At 41.4% G+C, this 22,762-nt stretch overlaps 1 protein-coding gene and 1 long non-coding RNA gene across 3 annotated transcripts in view; one reads left to right on the forward strand and one right to left on the reverse strand.

The window, feature by feature from the left end:
* LOC119861963 overlaps positions 1 to 12,740 on the reverse strand; it is a 33,138-nt gene extending 20,398 nt beyond the window's left edge. Inside the window, exon 1 of the long non-coding RNA XR_005295082.1 lies at positions 12,630 to 12,740. This is a non-coding gene — a long non-coding RNA (uncharacterized LOC119861963). The remainder of the gene's footprint in view (positions 1 to 12,629) is intronic.
* Positions 1 to 22,762, forward strand: part of PID1 (phosphotyrosine interaction domain containing 1) — a 157,035-nt gene that overhangs the window by 51,889 nt on the left and 82,384 nt on the right. The gene's annotated exons all lie outside the window — the stretch shown is intronic.

Genomic DNA, 22,762 nt, shown 5'->3' on the forward strand with positions numbered 1-22,762 from the left:
CGCATAAAGTACTTTCTCTACTGTGATTGTTTAACAATAGTGAATGGATCTGCTGGTCTGTCTTGGTATATCTGTTTAATTTAGTTACAAAACTAGGTTAGTCCAGTGGAGCCACAGATGCTATGGGAGATTGAGCTGGATTCTCCTTTGGCTTGCACATCAACAGGATTGTTAGCCAAGTTCCAGTTGCTGAGCCCGATACATACCTGAGCCCAAAGGTAGTGAGAGAACAGTTTTTAGTCTTGGGCATCACTTGCCATGCAAGACGCCAACTGTAAAATAAAACCCTTTCTGATGTCGCAGTGGTAAGTGAAATAGAAATTCCAAGTTACAAGTAAAACTTACAAACCTTTTGTGCCTGTTTTTGGTAATAGCTGTTGAGATATTGCCATTTGGTAGAGGTGTGGAGTGGGAGGTTGCTTGATGGTGGTTTCCTATGCTTTTCACAACATTCTCAGTAGGTAAAGGAAGTGAGTTGTGGGTACATTATGAAAGGAAATGCTTTACAGTGTTATGCTGTTTTTTTCCTGGAATGTTGGTCACCAGGGTTTTATGAGCAAATCTTTGTTCTAGGAAGTTTGACATTTTTGTGGCTCTTTGCTGCGAGTGCAGCTGAGAAGAGCTCATGTTCAGTATCAAGTGCCATTGCTGCATTGTGTTGATACTGTAGAACACAGGCCAAATGAGCCCTACACAATATTATAAGTCATTGCTACTGCCAGAGGTTTCCCTAATGTCTTTTGTCCTTTGTGTTGATACATAATGAAATTTGGGGAACATCAGTAGTTAATAGTATGGACTCTGGAGGGTCTGGCTTTCACATTTTGTGTGATGGGCTTTGGCGTAAACACTTCCTGAAAGGAAACTTAACTCTGCCTCTGAGAGTATGATTGTAGAGTTCAAATCAGAGAATGCTGTTGGACTCATCCTGCAGTTCTTTAACAAGTAACGCATGTTGCAGAATGAGTTGGAATCTCTAGTAGTCAGAATCCTATTCCATTTAGCTTTTTATGTATTTTTGTGAAAAAGCATCCTATCAGCTACCACTATATACATATCATCTTCCCCTACTTGTCAGTGGTAACAACTGTATGTCATGCAGTGTTGTAGTCCATCTCCTTGCCAGAATTGTTGCCTACAGTGTAGTTTCCAGTGCTTTGTTGAGTTAGTCTCAAATGACTCAAGAGATGGGGCTTCTAGTGCCTTTCCTGGGAGACCATTCCGTATTTGCATTGCTCTCATGGTTAAGAAGTTTTCCTAAGTTATTAGCTTGATTTTTCCCTTTCCCTATTTTACCTCATTGCTACATTTATTTATCCTTCTCTTCAAATATTTGTAGCTGGTTAGGCTTCCTCTCCCCTTGATGCTCAACACTCCTCGTCCAACCCCCACAGCACTTCAGTGACTAATTCATTTTTACTTCTGCAGGTAACTTTTTCAATAGCAATTACTGTTTTTCTTTTGTCCTTTGGTTAGATCCACCAAAGGACCTAGATGAGTAATAAAAAAACATAGCAAATAGAGTTGGGCAAATAATATGTGACTATCTGCTGGATGAATAATTTAGGGAAAATTTAATTGCATAATTTTTTCAAAAGTTTGTGAAATTTAGCCAAATTATTCAGCAAATGTTATTCAGGCAGCTTTACCCTACCACAGTTTCCCTCCACCATCCAGCTTTAGACTGTTGAGTAAATTTGCTCGCTAGATTGGTTCCTGAAAAGAATGTTCACCCAGCCTTTAAAAACCATCAGAGTGCCTCCCATGTCTGCATTTCCTTAATCTGTATACTTAGGCTTGCCTTTTTCCAATCTTATCATATCATTCTAGGCTCAACAACATGACTCCACCAAGCAAACACACACTAACACAAACAAACCAGATATAATTTACATTTGATTTTGCAGCACAGAACTGCAGTTATTCCACGTTCAAAATTCTAACAGTCATAGTCTCTCAGTGCAATATTAACTTACTCAATGGCCACTTGTTGGGCCAGATTTTTAATCATGGGTTTCTAAATTGCTCCTACCAAAAATTAAATACATATCTTTTTGTATGTGCATGAGTGCAATTTAGATTCCCCACATATGAATATTGGGCTCCCCCTTGTTCATATGCTGAGGATTTAGATGTGACTGTGGTTATCTGACTTGTAGCTCTTTGATTATTAATTGTGATGCACTCGTGTTTTCAAGTGGAAACTTTCTCTCCTTTCAGCACAACACTAAGTACTGTAGCATCAGGTTGAGACTGGAAACCTGGAAAGTAGGTTGCTCAAAATGGTCGCTTCTCAAAAGTAGCTGTTTCTACTGTCCCTTTTTTAAAGCTTTATCCTTATCCTTTGAAGAATAATCAAATATTATATTACTTTATGCAGATTTCAAGGCTTCTTGTTTTCCATCTCTTAAAGCTGTGGAAGCTTTACAAGAGATTTTATGTATTCTGTTGCTGCTTTTCCAGGCATTGTTACTGTAATGCAAAATGACAGAGGTTAAAAATGTTATCTTGTAACTTGTGAAGTGGTGTCATTGGTTGAACATTTGTATTAAATGATAAGGCTCTTCAATGTGAAGTCTGTATTGAAGAGTCAGTGACCAGAGTCAGTAGTGGTTTCATTCAAATGTAGTGACCCTGCTCTGAAGGCAATTTTTATTCTTCCTGTTTCCATCAGTTTGGATGACATATTCCCTTATTCTTGGATTGACCAGGGGGCTCGATTAGAGCAGCATGAGCTTAGCAAGGAATATTATTAATCAAAGCTGATTTGCTATAGTTTAGGTACAACTCATTCCTTTCCTAGGGATAAGCTCTTGTTAAATGGCAACATAAATTTCCATGAAACAGCATTTTTAGATATGATATATTGCTTGTGGTTTTTCTTTTTTATTCAATTGGGAAGATTATTCAATTCAAGTTCTTTGCTCATTTCTGTTGAAATGTAATATTAACATTTCTGAAATGACTCATGTGAGCTTAATGCTTTTAAAGTTCTTTTCAAATAAGATGGCAGGTAACTTGCATAGGTGGCATTAGTGAGATAATGATGTTTTAAAACCAAATCTGACTCATACTGATACAGATGAAAAATTAAGAATTAATGGAAGCAGGTATAATTTATATCTGTTGTTCTGGAGTTGGTGAAAAGATATTTTCACCAGCAGTAGAAAGGACCTAATCCTGTGTTTGGACTTCCTAAATGGTAGTGGTTAGTGGAGTTTGTGTTCTGTGCAAGCTGGGGGTTCTTGCCCACAATTGGAACTTCTAGGTGCTTCTGTAATATACGTTATACTAATAATCTTCTGTACTTGGTGTATGGTATGGCTCTGTGGAATATTGAAGACCCTGGGCCAAATCTTGCTCTTCATTAAACCTGTGTTAGTTCATTAACTTTATTGGAGTTGCTTCAGATTTAACTAGCATGACATAAATGAGAATTTAACCCACAATGCAAAAATCCATAATTAATTTCTAGAGTTAATAGTCAGTGATTTGTTCTCGTGCCTCAAAAATAATGATCTGATTATGTCCCACACAAATAAGAAAATTCTCATCGGGATACTTGTAAAATAGGTGTACTAAAATTGCCCTCCTGGGCCTGATTCTGATCTCCTTTCCTGGGAGACATTATTCGAGAAATAATGCCTGTGAAGTCAGTGGAGTTGCACCAATTTGAAAGATGGGGTAACTAAAAGGATGCACAGGAACAGACAAAAGCTTAGAATCCTAGAGTAATATATAATTCCTAAATTTAATAATAATAATTAATAATTTTATTATTGATAAATATCCTTGTTAAATTTTACCAAACTCTTGCTTGGGTATTACTTTGTCTATTTCTGCTTGTCTCTCTTCTCTATTTAGATTGCAAACCCTTTGGGTAGGGAGTTACTGTGTGTCTGTAAAATATCTAGGACAATGGGATTCTGATTTGTGGAGGGGCCTCTTAGTGATACCGTAATACAAATAATAAATAAATGTAACAATAATAATGACATGGCATGTCAGCTTTTGGCTACTGTCCCTTTTAGCTAAATATAACACAATAGTCTAATAGTCAGGACCATCCCTAAACCCATCCTTTTCCTCCCAATTTGTTTGACAAATCTCACCTCAATCACTTAAAGAAAAGTGGCAAACTACTACCCTGTACTACATGTTTACTATTTCCTGCCCATATCTTATGTTATTGAAATCTAGATAATCTAGATAGCGAGTAAGTAAAATGTGGTGCAAATAAAGCTTTTCTTCTCACTTCAATACTTAGGGTCAGCTTGTGGTCCCTGCTCTGGCCTCTTTGTGCTATTCTGGTGGAGCAGAGGGGCTGAAAAACTGCCCTATGAGGTCAGATGAGGTTTCTCCTGGTGTAGGGGAAATCCCAGATGACAAAGTTGGTTTAAGGGGGTTTGTCAGCTGGCAATTTCTTGGCTTGTCTAATGGCTCATAGAGATCTGTTACAAGCTGAGGTAATGGCCCCAGGGGGCAGTATAATTTAGAACAGCCACAGGGTTGAAATTATGCCCAGCGGCTCCAGCTTTAGAACAGAGCTCTGGTGCAGCTAAGAGTCCAGGTCTTAGTTTAGATTTCAGTTATATAATCAAACTGCTTGGTTATTTGTGTTCAGCTATATGGAATCATGTCTAGTAACTTTCAGTTTATCTCTAGATGTGAGGAGTCTGGGTTCCTGGTCCCCAATCTGAACTAAGAGCACATGGCAATATATTATTTATTCAGAACAGCAGACAATTATGTATTAATACGTAACAGAACATGCATTTTCTTTGACATCTTTGGTGCTTAAAAAAATCTATTGTTTTATTTAAATTTCCTTCAGATAATTTAAGTACCCTTCCTTTAAACCTTTAAACATTTATTGCCAGTTTGGCTACTCAAACCACAGTTGAGTAGCTGCTGCATATATTCCTAAATCCACTTCATCTTATCCTAGACCAAATAACAATGTTCTCTTTGCATCTGTAGTGAGGTCAGCAGTTTTCCTGAGCACAGCTGCATCCAGCCATAAATATAATGTGGCTAGCAGCTAACTAGCTTTTTGATGGTCTTTATTACCATTTTGTTAGATCATAACTTGAAGGTGGCCATTATCTTTTAATAAAGAAACAAATTAAACAAGCCAAACAAACAAATAATAATAATACCCTAATCCAGGGTCTATTATTATGCTACCACATATGTGAATGGGAAGCACAATGCCTCATTTTCTTTTTGCTTCATTAAGGGCTCTCTATCTGTTAGATTTAAGCCATGCACACTTTATACTACAAATTGACAGTGTTACTCTAATTGCCAAGTTCTCCCTCCAACTCCTCCCAGCTGCATTAGGAAAAGTGGTACAGATCTTAATTGCTTCAGCGTGTTAGAAGATTATATTCATCAGTGGGAGAGATGGTGAAATAAGACTTAGTTTTAGAGGCATAATTTCAAAAACAAGAGGGTACAACAATGGGAAAAGTTGCTTGTTGGAACATTCATTTACACTTCCCTCAGACAGTGGTGTTTTTTTGGTCTAGAATTACATGAATTGAAGAATGCTTTGTTTCATTAACCTAAGATTTCAATAGCAAAGTTATTGCACATTTTTAAGAGAGCCTATGTAAAAACAAAGTATTAATGTCCATACTTCGGGGCGTGATTCCCAGCTTGCACAGAGATCTAGCTTTCATTGAGCTAGAGAGCTAAAAATAGTAACGAAGCCGCAGTAGCAAAGGTAGCGGTGAGCAGCAGCACAAGATCGGAGCACTGAGTACAAATCCATCCGGACACCATGGGTACATGCTTGGAGCAGCTACACTATGTCATTGCCTGCCACTGCCCATGCTACTATGGCTACGCTGCTATTTTTAGCACACTGGCATGATGACAGCTAGTGCAAGCATGCCTGTGTGAGCTGGGAATGCCATCCCCAGCTCCAAGTGTAGACACAGCCATAATGGCTTTACTCTGATAGGATCGCAAGGCACTTTAATAACTATGGGCCAAACCCTGTTCTGTGCTGAGCACTGGCAACTCTCACTGAAGTCAATGGGGTTTGCATGTGCTCACCACCTCTGAGTTTGTCCATGTATGTGGTCTGATTCTGTACCATTAAAGTCTGTGGGAGTTTTGCCATGGACTTCAATGGAAACAGGGTAGAATGCACCAATAGATGTAGCCTCCTCTGCTGTGAAGGCCAGTAGCCAAGCAGACAATCATTAAACAAAACATCCTACACAATATCTGGCATTGTGACGCTCTCCTCTCTGAACTTCCAAGCAGATCTCTATTGCATATCATTTACTCACTTCATCTGTGGAAATGCCACTGACGTGGAAGTATTGTGAATTGGCTGAGTGCAAAATAACTAATAGAAATAGGACGTGTGAATGCAAGTGGAAAATGATTAGTTCAGAAGATTCTTGATAAGATCCCTAGACTTTAAAAATGAACCTCTAATCAAAGGATTTAAATTAGTTAATGATTTAGTAAAACCTGACTAAGTCCAGCCTGCTTGAAAAAGACCTCTGGCGATGTTCAATGTTTCACTGTGATGGGATGTATTGTAGCAAATTTTGTTTGCTTATTATTAATAGGCATGATAGGAAAAATTTATTTTGGGTGCAGTAAAAATTGCCGTGTCTTGTCAGATATATTAATGTTCTTGCTTTTTGTTAGCATTTGCACTGGTGACATTTTGCAAGCAGGAGTTTGAACAAAGGGCATCTAGTTCTGGAAGTTTAAATTATACTTCCCTATCTAAAAACCTCCTTGTACATCACATTCACCAGCAAGGGTTGACAACACACATTTATCTGAATGCCTCTTGCTTAGGTATAGTTCCATGGGTTCTAATTTTGAATATATGTTAATTAAAGCTGAGCGGTGCCACAATTAATTTATTTATTTTGGGAGTTAAATTGAGAACTGCACCCACAGCACAATCCCTGGGAATATTGTAAATAATAATATGAAATGCCCCCCAGCTACCCCCTCAGAAAACTAGTCTGCCTGGCTCCTTTATGGGCATGCAGTGAGCATGGGAAAGGCACTAGGAGTTTCCCGACACACCTGCATGACCTACACAAGGGCCAAGTTCCAGTTCCTAGGCAGCCCCGAGCGCTGCTCCCTCTCTACTTCCATGGGTTGACCTCATGATCCAAGATGGCCAGGTAGGAGGTAGGTTTATGGCTGTGTCTTACTGAGCCTTCCACTCCCTGGTGAAACTTGCTGATCATGATGTGGGCAAAAATGGGGTGCGACTGCACATCAAAACGAGTGTAGTATGGTACGCTCTGTGTGCCTGGGAGCTCTGGGAGAATGTCTCCTGCTGTTCCCTTGGGCTGGGGTGAGGTGGTTCCCCCCACCTTTTATTCTGTGCCATACCCAAGTGGCACACACTAGCCCCAAGCAAAGAGAGGGACTACCCAACATGCACAAGGGTTAAAAATCTTGGGATCCCTTCAGTCAGAGGTGGGAGCAAGTTCCAGAGCCAAAAGCACCCCAGCTGACCTCCAATGTTGCAAGAGCACATTACAGAGAGAGGAGGTCATTCAGATAGCCAGTCATTGCTCATATGGATATAATACACAAAACCACTATGCCGTGCATCAGTTAAGTTTGGGGATGTTTTGGGGGGGTTTTCTGTGGCCTAAACCAAAACTTCAGAAGCAAGGAAATGAAAATATTATGGTATCAATCACAATCAGCCCATAACCTCTACTCCTGTACCTAGAGAGAGACACTTCACTGCTAGCACAACCATGGTCTGCTATATCTAACTCACTATAATCTTAACTCTGCCCATGGGGTATATGTTCCATGTATTTGAGAAATTATTTGCTCTTCTCTTAAAGCATGAAAAGTGTGCTTGCATCATCATAATGAGCCTTTCTTTCTAAGCTTGTTATGATATATGCATATTTCATATTGTTTTGGAAACCTGGCAGACCAAATAACCCTGTTACATGGTGTGCTGTCAACTTGCCAAAAAAAGTGAGTTATCTTGAAGTTTGGAAACCTTGTGAAGCACATAAAGTCTAAGGAGGTATAATCAGCTGTTTGCCAAAGATTTTCCACAGCTTGTGTTAGATTAATTGAGTTTGTTAAATAAATGGGGACCATTCCATCATGAGCAACCAGGAGAAGGAATTTGGAGCCCGAGAAAAATTTCTAAGATAGGAAGAAGTCTGTTTGGCTGGAATTGGATGCTTTTTTCGATTTGCAGAGCTTGATGGTTTTAACTGCCTTTGATTTAACAAAAGCTTTAATTGGAAATCATCATCCCTTAGTCTCGTTAGCAAGAGATGCCAATCAGAAGAAAGAATCTAAATTAAACCTTTTAACGTAAAACCATTATTTAAGGCTCTGAACAGTTTATATTCCAATTTCTTATGGAAGAAATAATGATTCACATTCAAAGCATAAAATGCAAATAAATAGAAATTCAAACTAAGCCATTTGGACTCTGTGTGACTTGGCTGAGAATCATCATTAATCATTTTATTCATTCCTGAATGTCACGCTCAAAACAAAGAACAAACCTGTTACAAATGCTGACCTTCTCTGTGTTGAGAAGAAAATCAGGAATTTTTCATTGGTAGATGTTCATCAGTTCTTTAGCATATATAATACTTTGGATCCTAAAGTACTTTGGAATATCTAAATAGGGATCAGTCATCCTCTGCAGTGCAGCCATCATGGGGTAGAAAATGGTGGCCATTCTCTGCCAATAACTCTTCACAATGCTCTTTCGAAGAGGAAGTGAAGAAAAATATCTCCAGTTTAAACTGTAATGGAAATTTTAGGCAGACAGAATTCAAGTTGGAATTTGGCTGTGACACTGAAGCTAGTACCACTCCTGTATGGAAGTGTGCCATTGGATCTTTAATGAGTGCAAGTGAATTAGACATTTGTTGGGAAGACAAGCCTCTGTACTAACACAGTGCCCTCTAACATAGTGCTGGGTCATTGACTCAGTCTGACTCACAGTGCTGATTGCCACCTACTGAATCCTGAGTTTTACTTTCTGCACCACTTGTGTTTTCAGTCCAAGGTCCCAATCCTGCAATCAGAGTGGCATGGGCAGAGCTCCATTGATGTCAGCGGGGCTCTTTGTGGATGCAGAAGTCTGCCTCTGTAGTGCTGTTTGCAGGATTGGGTCCTAAATAATTTAAGTCCATCCCTCTTTAGCATACAAGATCTGGCAAAAGCACAGCACTTATGTGCTATGGCTGAAACTATCAACCCCCGCTAATGCTAAGATAAGAGAAACTGGTGAGATACTGGGTGAGGTTCTTTGATCTGCGTTATGCAGGAGGCCAGAGTAATGGTCCCAGGAGATCAGATCACAATGGTCCCTTCTATTCTTAAATCTATGAAAGCTGAAGGTCAAGAGTGAAAATGGAAATTTCTCCTTTAAAATAAGATTACAATTTAGAATATTAAAAAGCCTACATGCTTTTGTATAAAAATGCATTTGATCATATTAAAAATATCCAGACTGGAAAACGTTATTCTGGATTTTAAATGACCATATAATATAAAAATGAAGTAATTTCTTTCCGTTTTAAGGAACCAAGCATATCTATTAAGGAACTTCATTTTAACTGCAGGTACTGTGCACACATATTGTATGGTCTTCTGTACTGTCCATGTGTATTTGTATGCACTGAATTTATAATACATATATTCTGAATAAATTTAAAGGGTAGTTTAGGTAGGTTCAGCATTACCTTTTATGTTCCCCTTGGTATTATACCAGTGACAACCTTTGAGAGCAGACCTTGTCCAGTAAACATTAAAATAGTTGTAGAATGCATTTTATTTTCTTTCAAAAAGTAATAGTGGTGTCGCAGTTTATTCTTTTTCACTGAAGTGTTCCGGTTTGGTACTTTTTAATATTTAGAAATTCAAAAAAAATGCTCCAAAATGTCATGGTTTTCATGCCGAGTGGTTTGTAAGTGAAATCAGTACATGTTTTCTCTATCTGAAGTGAGTTTGATGTTTATGGAAGGCACAATGTTCACAGCACTGGAGGCTGGAGTTCTCTGACTGTCCACCAAGTACAGCAGGGGAATTGGCAGTACAATCTGCCTTGCACTACACAACTACCATGCTTCAGTACTTGTAGGACTTGATGGAGACATCTGGAGAGAGAGTGTGATGTACCGTTTTTGCCTCTTCCAGCCTTGACCTCTTTCCAGATACTGACAACTAAAGTCCAGATCAGTGCCAGTTATGATGTTGGTGTTTGAGATGTAGTCACCTGTCCTGTGGAAACTGAACTGAGATAATTTCACACTGATTACTGCCAAATGTCATATGGTAGCTATTTTTTCAGTCACTTGTTACTTGAGCTAAATATAAGCTAGTGATAGACAGGTAAAAGATTGTCTTGCATTGTCAGTCATCTGACACATCCATTCTCTTCAAAAGCTGAATTTCAGCACTTAAGTCAGTGGAATGTTTCCAGGTTTACACTAGTATAACAGAGTAAAATTTGGCCCACAGTAAACATATACAATCAGAAGACTGATCCATAGATTAAAGTAAAAAGAAAAGGAGTACTTGTGGCACCTTAGAGACTAACAAATTAGGTGCCACAAGTACTCCTTTTCTTTTTTGCGAATAGACTAACACGGCTGCTACTCTGAAACCATAGATTAAAGTGTAATTCAGCATAAAGGAACAATTCAACTGGGCTACTTCACGTAAATTTGAACTAGTTTACATATATGAATGATATAGTGACAAGTTCTCCAAACCCCATAGAAACTGATATGTTTTACGTTTGTACTTTTTATTAAAAAATGTGAAATTTAAATTCTTTCCAATTCCAGTTCTAGTCTAGAGAATTCTTTTTGAGTACAGAGATCAGAAATGTCCTACCCCTTTCCTTATCAAATTTATTTTCAGTGTAAAACTCCATTAGGAGAACCCAGAAATATATATGTAAATAAAACATGGACTTGTTTGGTCATGTGACATGTTCAAAATCACAAGGGAAGCTATGGAAGTTCTGGCCTGAGAACCCTGATTTTCTGAAGGAGAAGTCACATGTCTAATCCACTGTGCTTCTCAGAAAAAGCCTCATACTTATGTGCCTAGTTATGCTGTCTGTAAAATGGGGCTACTCGTGTACCCACCCTTGTCAATTGCTCTGAGTTCTACAGATTAAAAGTACTATGTAAATCCAAGATATTATTGGCCTATGAGCCACATGACTAAGGTTCCACTTCTGGATCAGATATTTATTTCAATGTGACCTTGGACAAGTCACTTAACATTGCTGTTTTGCCATCTGTAAAATGGGAATATTAATCCTTATTCATCAGACAGGTAGACTATGCAGCTTGATTAGGAAAATTTGAACAAGTCTTCATACAAAATACAGCTCTATATAGAGAATATATGTTTTTTTTGTATTGCATATTTTAATTTTGTACAATGCCTATAACTTGGAAATGGCACTTGGTGCCTGTAGTATTCCTCCCTCTCAGGGTCAGGGCGTCCCCTTCTGATGACATCAGGAAGGGGACACACCCGCTGGAAGTTCATTAGGTGGTCTGACGTGGGCCTATGCAAGTTGGCCAACTAGCCCTTCAGGTTTCCCTCAGGAGGGTTCCACATGCCCCCAGTCGGTTGGTAGCCCGGCCTCCTGGCCAGGGGAGATAAAAAGTCTATGGGCTCAGCACTCTAGGCATGGGTTAAGCACTTAAACAGGAGCCTTCAGTGTCCTTGTTGGGGCAACAACAACAGTCTGTGGCTCTGAACATAGGCAGAATAATTAACCCGTCTATAACCCTCAGCCTCCTGGCTGAGGCAAACAGCAAATCTATGACTCTGTTCTTATAGCCTAGCAGTTTAGAGCACACCCAGCCCATGTACAAGGTTGAGGTCAGGAGGTAGAGGGACCTGGGCCCACCCCACTCCACTGGGTCCCAGCCGAAGGCCCTGGCAACGGCAGGTGGTTCCATCATGGGCAGGGCCGGTGCAACCACTAAGTGAACTAGGCGGTCGCCTAGGGTGCCAAGTGGTTGGAGGGCGGCCAAAAGTGGACTCCAGGGAGGCAGTGGAGCAGAGGTGAGCTGGGGCGGGGGGGGCGCGCAGGGAGGGGCACCTGCAGCAAGTAACAGGGTGGGGGGCATGCAGGGGAACCATTCCCCACCCCTGCTCACCTCTGCTCCGCCTCCTCCCATGAGCATGCCGCCCTGCTCTGCTTCTCTCCCTCCCAGGTTTGTGGTGCCAAACAGCTGATTGGCGCCACAAGCCTGGGAGGTGGGAGAAATGGAGCAGTGATGGCATGCTTGGGGAGGAGCGGAGCAGAGGTGAGCTGGGATGGGGAGCTGCCGCTTGGCTCCCCGGGCCAAGGTGGGGGGCAGCAGGGAGCTGCCGCTCGGCTCCTGGGGTGGGGGTGGGCGGACAGGCGCAAGGTGGAAGCTTCACCTAGGGCGCAAAACATCCTTGCGCCGACCCTGATCATGGGGTCAGCAGGGAAATGTGGAGTTGCTGCCTTGTGTCCTGGCAATACAACCAGACTAACGTGTGGTTCCCCTGGACTACTTCCTATTGGTTCCTGTCGCTGCGGCTGCTCCATCATCTCTTGGCTCTGGCTCATGTTTGGGCAACCCTACCTTTGGTGTCTTCCTGGGGTCTTCCAACTCCTGGGACCTTTCTTCCCCGCAGCAGGTCTGGGATTCTGCTGTGGATTCAGCACTCTGGAATGGACATCTGCATCTTTCCCCTGTCCAGGCCCAACTGAGCTGCATGGCCCTACTCTTATACTTTGTCCCGCCCCTGCATTTCCTGTGAGGGGGAGCAGGATGTGGTCAGCTGCGCCCACCAGAGGGAATTAACCCCTTCTATTCTGGAGGGGAGGCCACTGTGCCTCACTACAGTGCTCTAGTGCATATGTAGTGCTATATGGGGCAGGTCCTCAGCTGGTGTACGTTGTCATAACTCCATTGACTTCAATGGAGATATGACAATTTATACCAGCTGATGATCTGCCCCTAAATCTTTAACTGTGTGATAATATACAGGTTCTCAAATATATTTTTTCTACAACCTTAAATCCAGATGTGAACCCTCTGTGGCACCATGAACTCTTAATGGGCTCAATCCAAAGTCTTCTAAAGTCAGTACAGGGCTCCCATTGACTTCTGTGATCTCTAGATTAGAGCTATATGCCATACAAATAGCATCCATATGAAAACTTTGCAATATACTGTAGCTAGACAACATTCTATGGATGAAATATAACCTAGAGGAAACAATGAAAATGTGCTGGCATTTGTTGAGAATTAAGACAAAATTAATTCCCTCAGTGATTACAACCTTCTCAGTGGTGTTTCTTTAATGTGTATTGCTGTTCATTGTGTTTCATTAACATATTACTTCTTAATACATCTGGAAACAAAAAGAAATTTTATATCAGTCTCTGGAAAACTTCAATTTTCAATATACTTGTAGTTGTCGAATTAGAAATATGTCGGTATCTTTCAGTATCTTTCTTTATACAAGAATAAATTCTGTAACCAGTTCTCACTCAGTTTAATATTTTGAAGTCCACTTGTAGAAGAAATATTTGTTAGTGCATTTTGAAGATTTAATACAAATACAGAATTATATAAAAGTGTAACTAGAGTGATAATCAAACAAGTCTCATAAAATTAGACATTGTTAATACAACATTGTACATGTATTTCTGTGGGGAACAACTTGAAGTACTGACATTAATTACTGTCCAATGGTGTACGTGTCTGCAAAAGAATGGAATATCCTCCTAAACGTATGATACATGGGCACTGAGAAAATTATTAAAGTATATACCTTGGGGAGAAGTGAACGTATTGTAAAAAAAAAAATGTGTATTCATATCCATAGAAGTGCCTCCAACTCCAAACCTGAAATTGTTGACACCTAGGCATTCTAAGGATCTGGTCCCTTGTGGCAATGAAATTAGTGTAAGAGTTCAGTGATGAGAAAAAATTACAGATATAACATGTTTTTAAAAAAGGAAAATATGATTTTGTATGACATTATTTATAAAATACTGTATGATCATGTACTAAAGATTGTAACATAATGTCTATACACAAAAAGCTAGAATTAAGGTTGTGTTGTACAGCCCTGAAGGCAGCATGCTGGAGTTTAGTACAACTGTGAAGCCCTAGATATCCGCAGATTTGTTACAATATTTGTTCTGGGATTTTTGGTGCTATAGAAAGGGTCATGCTCATGCATGCAAGGTCTTTTGGTCATAGGAGTTAACCAGTTCTTTGATAACCAGGGTTCTAACATCTTGTACTTAATAGCTTTTGACACTCAACATTAAAACAAAATTTAAATTTATTATAGTGGTTACTCTGAGCAGATGCTGAACTCACTGTCAATCGTTTTGTTATGGACTGTCCTTGAGAAATGTTTCCATCTTTGTATGACTGCTTCAGTTTCAGAATGGAGCCACTAGAAACTTCTTTGATCTAATTTGTGTGAATGATATCCAGGCTAGGTCTCCATGGTTACTGAAGCATGCCTGGTAGCAGGATGGCTCTTCATGATAATTAGTGTAGAACCTGCATCTTTGCTTTGTATTGGCTCTTGTAGAATGAAACATCCTTCATTTCTAACACTTTAAGCCATTCTTTAATGTAAATCCGGCAGCATTGGGTTCTCTGGGTGTTATTCCTCCTGCCCGCCAAATACCATTAAAGAATGTGCTTCTGTGCAGCAGCACAAAATCAGAGGTGACAGATGTTAGGTAGATCTTTTTAGACCATGCTTCTTTGTGAAATAAATAAATGAATGCATCTTTATTAATCCATGGAGGTATTTCACGTTGCTACTCTTCTGAAACCACTGGTATTAGGTTTGATTTACTTGGACAGCATTGCATTTAGATTCTAACATGCATGCATATGTATGAACACACAGAGTATCCCAAAATTAGGAGGTGTATGACACCACAGAAGTTTGATGATGCACACAGAATACCCATGCTGTTTCAAGCTAATGTGAGCCGCCTTAGCAATTCATAATAATTTCTAATTGCTATATTCTAGTCAATGTGAATTTTCCTCTTGTGGCTGATCCTGCCTGCTCAAAACTCCCCTTGAAGCCCATGAGATTTTTGGTATACAAGAATGTAGGAATTGGACTCCAAATTCACTTATCTGTAGTAAGACATTGTAGGCCTGATCCACAGCCCATTGGGGTCAATGAGAATATACAATAATATAATTATACTCCTTTATATATGATACTTTAATAACAAGACTTTTCATTAAGCAAAGAAAAAATGTATCTAGCACACATCTCCAGTTCTCCTGGCTTCCTGTTTTCCCTCACCATTTAATTATAATCTACTATAACAAATAACTTGTAAATATGTTCAGATTGGGTGTAGGGCAGGGGTCTCAAAGACGCGGCCTGCAGAGTTCTTTCCTTTGGCCCACGATAGACACAGACTCCACTGGCAGCCAAGCTCCCCTCCTCCCCCCACCTGAGTGCGCTGCATCCCCACTCCTCTGCCTACCTCCCAGTGCTTCCCGCCATCAAACAGCTTAGGACTTTCCAGGAAGGAGGGGGGAGGAGTGGGGATGTGGTGCGCTCAGGGGAGGAGGCGGGGCTGGGGTGGGAATTTGGAGAAGGAGTTGGAATAGGGGAAGGGAGGGGGTGGAGTTGGGGTAGGGACTTTAGGGGAAGGGGTGGGAAGAGGGGAGGCGGGGCGGGACCTCATGGACTAGATGAGCAGTCTGAGGTATGAAGTTCAGCATGTATGATTCTTTGCTGTGAGTAGTTGGGAAGAATGTTTGTTAAAAGTGGCAACGTATTTTGTATGAACAGTTACTTTAAAAAGTTCCTGCCATTACAGCTATGTTGATAGTCTGTTAGCGTAGATCATCATCAGTGTTACTGGCCACATAAGGAATAGTTACAGGTGTTTATATTTTATTAAAACCTCTCTTCACATTACAGTTTTTAAAAAGTTAATACGTTGACTTTTAATAGCATACTATATTACTCTTCATTTTTTTCATTTTTGATTACACTTTTCCTATCATTGTATGAAAAGGTTTCAGTGATGCGGCCCTCAGGCCGATGTACTAGTCCTCATGGGGCCCTCGTGGTGATTTCAATTTGATATCCCTGGTCTACATGGACCAATTAATATACAACATGTTGGCGTGCTTTAGACATCACACCCTGTAGAGTACATTACTCCACCATGTAGACAAGCCCTCAGGGACTCTATTCATAGTACCTAAATGTTGACCAAATCTTCAGCTGATGTAAATTGGAAGAACACTGTTAACACTGATAGAGTTTTGCTGTTTTACACCAGCTGAGGATCTGGCTTCATGCTTAATAGGGTTTGAAGGATCTGGACCTTAGTTTAGATAATTTTTTTGTTTTGTTACGAAAGTATTACACAGTGTGAGGAAATTGATGAGGTAATCAGTATGAAGACAGGCTTAATTCGTTTTCATCTTCAGTTTCTTCCCCGCCAACAGTGCTTTCATATGAAGTTATTTTTCCTGGTGATTACATGGCACCCTAGTAGCAATGCTCTCAAGATTTAGAGGGCATGTCATCAGTTCTGCACCTGATAATTAATAAAACTCGGGATGTCTATAGTCTTGCAGTTAGTGGGCTGCCAATATAGAATTGAGTCAAGGAAAAGGAAACTATATTTTTAGCAGGGTGAAAGGCAAAGAGAAGTTAGGAAGAAAAATTGGTAAATTGTAAACGTCTGGTACTTTACAAAATTCTAGATGGTGTGACAGTTATAAAGGTGGTGTTGCTTCTACTGAAAGATTCATTGACTTCTCTGCTGCTACAAAATTGCCAGTGAACAATTACACATTAGGTTTTTTTTCAGATCAGCAAGTGTGATGTATCTCAGTTTGCTTTTTGCAGGAAGTGCTTCTGAGTGCAAAATAGGGGAGAAAACCAAGCCTAGTTGGAGGAGGAGATGCTGTGATGGGATAATGTGATATTGGTAATTAATTGATCTTTAAATATTCAGGATAATTAGGCCTAATCCCCTGAGATTGGATATTAGATAGATGGGATCTGAGTTACCCAGGAAAGAATTTTCTGTAGTATCTGGCTGGTGAATCTTGCCCATATGCTCAGGGTTTAGCTGATCGCCATATTTGGGGTCAGGAAGGAATTTTCCTCCAGGGCAGATTGGAGAGGCCCTGGAGGTTTTTCGCCTTCCTCTGTAGCATGGGGCATGGGTCACTTGAGGGAGGATTCTCTGCTCCTTGAAGTCTTTAAACCATGATTTGAGGACTTCAGTAGCTTAGACATAGGTAAGGTTTTTTGTAGGAGTGGGTGGGTGAGATTCTGTGGCCTGCGTTGTGCAGAAGGTTGGACTAGATGATCAGAATGGTTCCTTCTGACCTTAGTATCTATGAATCTAGTGCAGCCAGAAATCACTTTTAAAATAATATTTGAAAGATTGAAGAAGGAAAAGGTCTAAAAATAGGTACAGTGAAGTATCTGGTGGAGGGGCGGGGGAGGGAGGAGAAGGAAAAGGCAGATTGAAATGAGGTGAGATAAATGTGTGAGCCATGATTATTTTGAGTGTTTTTGCAGTCGACGCTAAGTACCTGTCTGGCTGTTTAGACTGGAACAGGATAGAAGACTGGTTTCTACTGCTTTATTGAAACTGTTGATGTGACTGAATTGTCAGAGGGCTAAGAATAACTTGCCCCTGCTGACATCAGAAACACTTTTATAGAGCTTACCGTTCACCTTACCTTTCCAGTTATCTGAACCCATCTTGGAAATGCTTTTGTGGAATCCTTGTTTAAATGTATGAAGTCTGGGGGCTGGGTCCTCAGCTGATGCAAATCCATCTTCTTCCTTTGACTTCACTAGTGCCATGTCTGTTTACACCATCTGAGGATCTGGTATTCTTAGTGTAATAAACTATGTGGAAATTCTGATGATTGAGAGCAAGGTATTAATTAAAACAAAGTACTAGAATATAGCAGATGTGAACCAATGCTGTGTTTGCCATTTGTTGTTAAACTGAAGGGTTAAAAATATATCAAATAATCCTTGCAATAATGTTTATTACATAAAAAAAAAAAACTTGTCAGTGAATTGGAGAGGGGTGTTTTCTCCCTGGAACTTTGCTTTAAGTCCTGAAGTTCTTAATAAAAAAAATACGATTTTAATTCAGTTTAATTCAGTCCCAAGTGGACATCAATTTCTATAATTTAGTATGGTTTGGCACAGTTTACAGTCCTTACTTAGGGAATGCCCAGGAGTGAGCTAACATAGTGACTTCAATTACCACTGACTTCGTGACAAGCTACTCTAAGGGTTTTATTCTCAAAGAATTTGCTCATCGTTGGGTATCCTTTGTTAACACCAAGGATCTTTTATGTACTGCAGTTAAGGCAGGGGTTTCAAACTCGCGGCCCGCGAAGCTCCCCAATGTGGCCCACGGGGCTCCAGCAGTTTGGGGGCTGGGTCTCTCCCTTGGCCCCACCTGCTGCCCCTGGGCGCTCCCCCTCCAGCTGATTGACAATGGCCCGGGGCCCCAGCAATACAGCGCAGCGGAGCTGAGTGGCGTCTCCCTGCTCGCTCCATGTGTCTGGTGGCCCCTCCCTGCAGCCCTGGGGTGGGGCGGGGCTGTGCCTCTGTGCGCTGCCCCTGCTCCTGCAGCCAATGGGAAGCTGTGGGGGCGGTGCCTGGGGGCAGCAGCGCACAGAGGCCCCCTGGCCCACCCCACCTTGGAGGCATAGCTAAGTGCTGCACCCCCCTGACTCCCTCCCAGAGCCTGCACCCCTTCCCCTTCTCCCTCTGAGCCTGCACCCAGCACCCAAACTCCATCCCAGAGCCTGACCCCCTGTCCCACTCAGACTCCCTCCCAGAGTCCAACCTCTCACCCCTTCTGCACCCAAACTCCCTCCCATAGCCTGCACCCCAATCCCCTGCCCCAGACCACCTCCCCCACCAAACTCCCTTCCAGAGCCTTAGGCATGTGGGGGGCGGAGTTTTCGGGGGGGTGGGTTCTGGGTGGCATGAGTGACATTATTTGCCCACTGGGAGGATTTGAGGACTGGCACTGGCCCTAAGTTAAATTGAGTTTGAGACCCGTGAGTTAAGGTGTGCCTGAAGGATGGAGTTCACTGATGAAGGGTGTGCAGGGTCATGGAGTGCCTTGGGAAAGAGGCAGTGCAGGGGCTCCTGCATACCTAGTGACTGTAGCAGGTGAGACTTTCACCCCAACCACAAATACAGTGTGGCAGGGCTGCAAGGGAAGTCACAGAATCCACACGCACTACAAATAAAAGTCCTTCTGGATGCAGGCCCCTTATCAGGAAGTTGTTTTATTAGAGGGAAAATTATTTTAAGGGGGTTCTACTGTATTAGTTAAAATAGGGAATAGATAGGACAAGAACACTACACACCTGGTGCCACCAGAAATTGTGTCCCCCTAGCCTACTGTAGAAGGGAGTCAATGAAATGTGACATGTTTCCCAGCAGAATAACTTTTTGAGTTGAGGGCTCTGAAATATATACCACAAGACAGTCACTTATTATTATTTTACTGGGATACACTACACATCTCCAGTTAACTTTGCCTTAGCAATTACAGCACATAGTGGAGCTTTTTTTCTGTAAAATTCTTTTTTTCTCCCCACCCCACCAGCGGGATGGACGGATGCACACAGATACGTACCTACCTTCCTGGATCTATTTTACATGATCAATGTTTAATGCTGATGTGTTTCAACACTGAATATTCTTATGCATATTTATACACGGAGTAAATCTGTTTTTTTACGTTATTTTAGCAATTATTGAATAAAAGCTGGCAATGAGAACCTAAAATGAAATTTATTTGGTGTGGTTCTGTACAATAGATATTTTTCTGTCAACTTTTCAGACTTTGTGCGTAATAAGTGAGCCTGGGCCAAATTTTAAATATGAATATGAGTTTCTTGTGTGCCTCCTCCTTTATCTGCAGCACAGTCTGCACTTCCGTTCACTTCAGTTTGGTTTTGTGGCAAGAGTCTGGATTATGTATTATATGGATTTCTCTTGCCTGCATCCCAGTTGGGTCTGGGGCAGTGCTTCAATGAGGTACAGTAGTGTAAGGAAGCTACATTCTTCTCTGTTGTTGCCAAGAAACTTCATCCTGCCGTGGAGACAGCAATGGGAGTTTTGCCTGTGTAAGGACTACTACGAGTTCTGGCCCCCAAGTAACCATGCAGTTTGTGGCCATATGGGCTCTGCCCCTAACATGAGTGTGCAAGTGGGGCTGGAGGTTGTGTCCAGTAGTTGGAGTGCTAGTCTGGGACTTGAGGGACCCAGATTCAAGTCCCTACTCTGACACAGACTTCTTGTGTGACCTCAGGCAAGTCACTTAGGCTCAGATTTTCAAAGGTATTTAGGAGCCTAACTCCAACAATGGGACTTAGGAAGTTAATGTTCTTAATGGGATTTTTCAAATGTACATTTTTTAGGCACCTAAATTCCTTTGAACATCTGGCCCTTAGTTTCTGTGTGCCTCAGGAAAAAAACATTTCCCTACCTTACAGAGGTTTTCTGGTAATGGGGGCTGGATAAGTACCATAGACAGGTGCAAGGAGCCTTCTAGCCCTGTTTCTCCTGGGCACCCTGCAGAAGGACCACAGGCAGCCAGAAACAGTCTGTACCTTGTGCCTTCGGTAGCATAGGGACTGCTCCTTCCATACGCTTACAAATCACCCCAAAGGGGGTGGCCTGTATCCCTTTCTTCACAAGGTCTGAAGAGCTAGAGGTGCTGGGTGGAGGGTTGGCACAATATATGAGCTCCCTCTGAATGCCCGGGAGTTGAGGAAGGATACTCCTCCTCATTATGGCTTCTAGTTTAGAATCAAGGATGATAATTTATTTTCTGGGGGTGAAATCTGTATGGGGAAAGGTGGTTTTTGTGTGTGCTAAGGGACTGCATTCTGCCAGCTATCAGGAAGGGGGGTAGTAAAATAATGCTTAATTAAAATTTTTTCTTGTTACTTGTGCTAGGGACATTCAGTGCATAGCATTCTTCAAATGGTCAGGATTGGCAAAAGAGACTGGTAATTTAGAAAAGAACAACTAATAGGGTTTATATTATTTTACCTCTACATCAGGTTGGATTGGTTTTGTTTTTTATTTATTTATTTACTTATTTATTAAATAAAACAACAGAGTTAAGTTATAGCCAGGTGAGCAGGATATAGCTGTGCAGCTCAGGTCAATGTTAATTGAATTAGTTTGTTTCATTTTTCCTAAAGACACAATTCCAATATTTAGTAAGCATATCAGATCCATGGGCCATCTAGTTCAGTGTCCAATACCAGTTGATTCTGAGGAAGACAGGTGTGGGATCATCTATCCCCTGAAGGAGGTCTCATCCTGATCCCTAATAGTTAGAACTTGGTTTAAAATCTGAAGCAAGATGTTCCGTATCCCTTGAAAAATTCTTCTTCTAGCATTACCTAAATAATATCATTTATTTGTATTGTGATGAGCTAGTTAACGTAAAAAGGTAACAAAAAGATGACCCTGTTTCACAATAAATGGCATTAGGCTAGTATCTAGTGTTGCATGCATGCACGTCTAAGAACAAAAAGAGGACGATTTTAGGAGAAAAAAGGGGGAGAAACTGTTCCAAAGATCAGAGTTTCTGATTCATAAGCACTCAAAAATTTTGGCAGCAATCAGTTAGTTATGGGTTGTCACTGGCTTAGCTGCCACTCACTGAGGATGTTGCTAGGGGGTATTTGGAAGTGCTGCCAACACTGAGGATTTTCCGTAGGTGTCCATCTGTACACTGATATAAAGCTATTCAGCAGCTGCAAATGTCCTCACACACTAAATCATATTTACACCTGCTCAGATCTTTCTCTCCCTTTCGTGGCCCTCCACGAAGGAAAGAGAAATAGAACCAGAAGGATTAAACATAATGCTGTCGTGTGAAGCTTGCTGGAAATTTTGGATGGCAAGGGGTGATGTGACCCTGCTTGTCAGTTTTGATTTGCGTTGGTTCACAGCGTTTCTCCCATGAACACCAAAACAGATTTACCTAGGTACTTGGTCCATGATGATGAATCACATGGTGAACTAAGCACAAGGCTGAGAACCAGGCACCGTTAAATTCTGATCCTTGCTATTTGACTTTGCACAAACCACTTAATCTATTTGCCTCAGTTTCCCCATTTGTAGCTCTTTGAAGTTGATTTAATGCTGGTTCAGCTTTGATGTAAAGTACCGTGTTGTTTTCGTACAAAAGAAGTCATCCTAGATCCCATGGTGTGGTCCTCTACTTGCCCAATATAAATGAGGAAGGTGGTGCCAAAGTGGCTCTAAGCCACTCTTCTCCCCTATCTGAGGGCCATTATCCATTATTCGAGGTCTGGTCCTGGGGCATAAATCAGAGCAGCCAGAATTCTGGGAAGCCCTAGTCTCACACTCTTTCCCCTGGCCATGTTCCCTACATTAGCTGCAACAAAGGAGGTGTGTGAAGGGGTTAGCTTCCTGCAGGTATACCTCCTTCTGGTGGGCCTGGGAAATTAGCTTTCACCTCATCTGGTGTCCGTGACTCTCATTTGCTGATGTCATGGCCTCTCTCACCCCCCCTCTCCAATGACTTGGGGTGCTCCCTCCAGCCAAGTCACTATATAGTCATTTCCCCCTCCCCTTCCAGGGTAACAAAATCCAACCAGTCCAGTTGTCTGCATGCCATCTCAGGCAGTCTTCTGTTCCAAGTCCAGGT

Source organism: Dermochelys coriacea, chromosome 9 (genome assembly GCF_009764565.3).
Source record: "Dermochelys coriacea isolate rDerCor1 chromosome 9, rDerCor1.pri.v4, whole genome shotgun sequence".
Classification (NCBI taxonomy): domain Eukaryota; kingdom Metazoa; phylum Chordata; order Testudines; family Dermochelyidae; genus Dermochelys; species Dermochelys coriacea.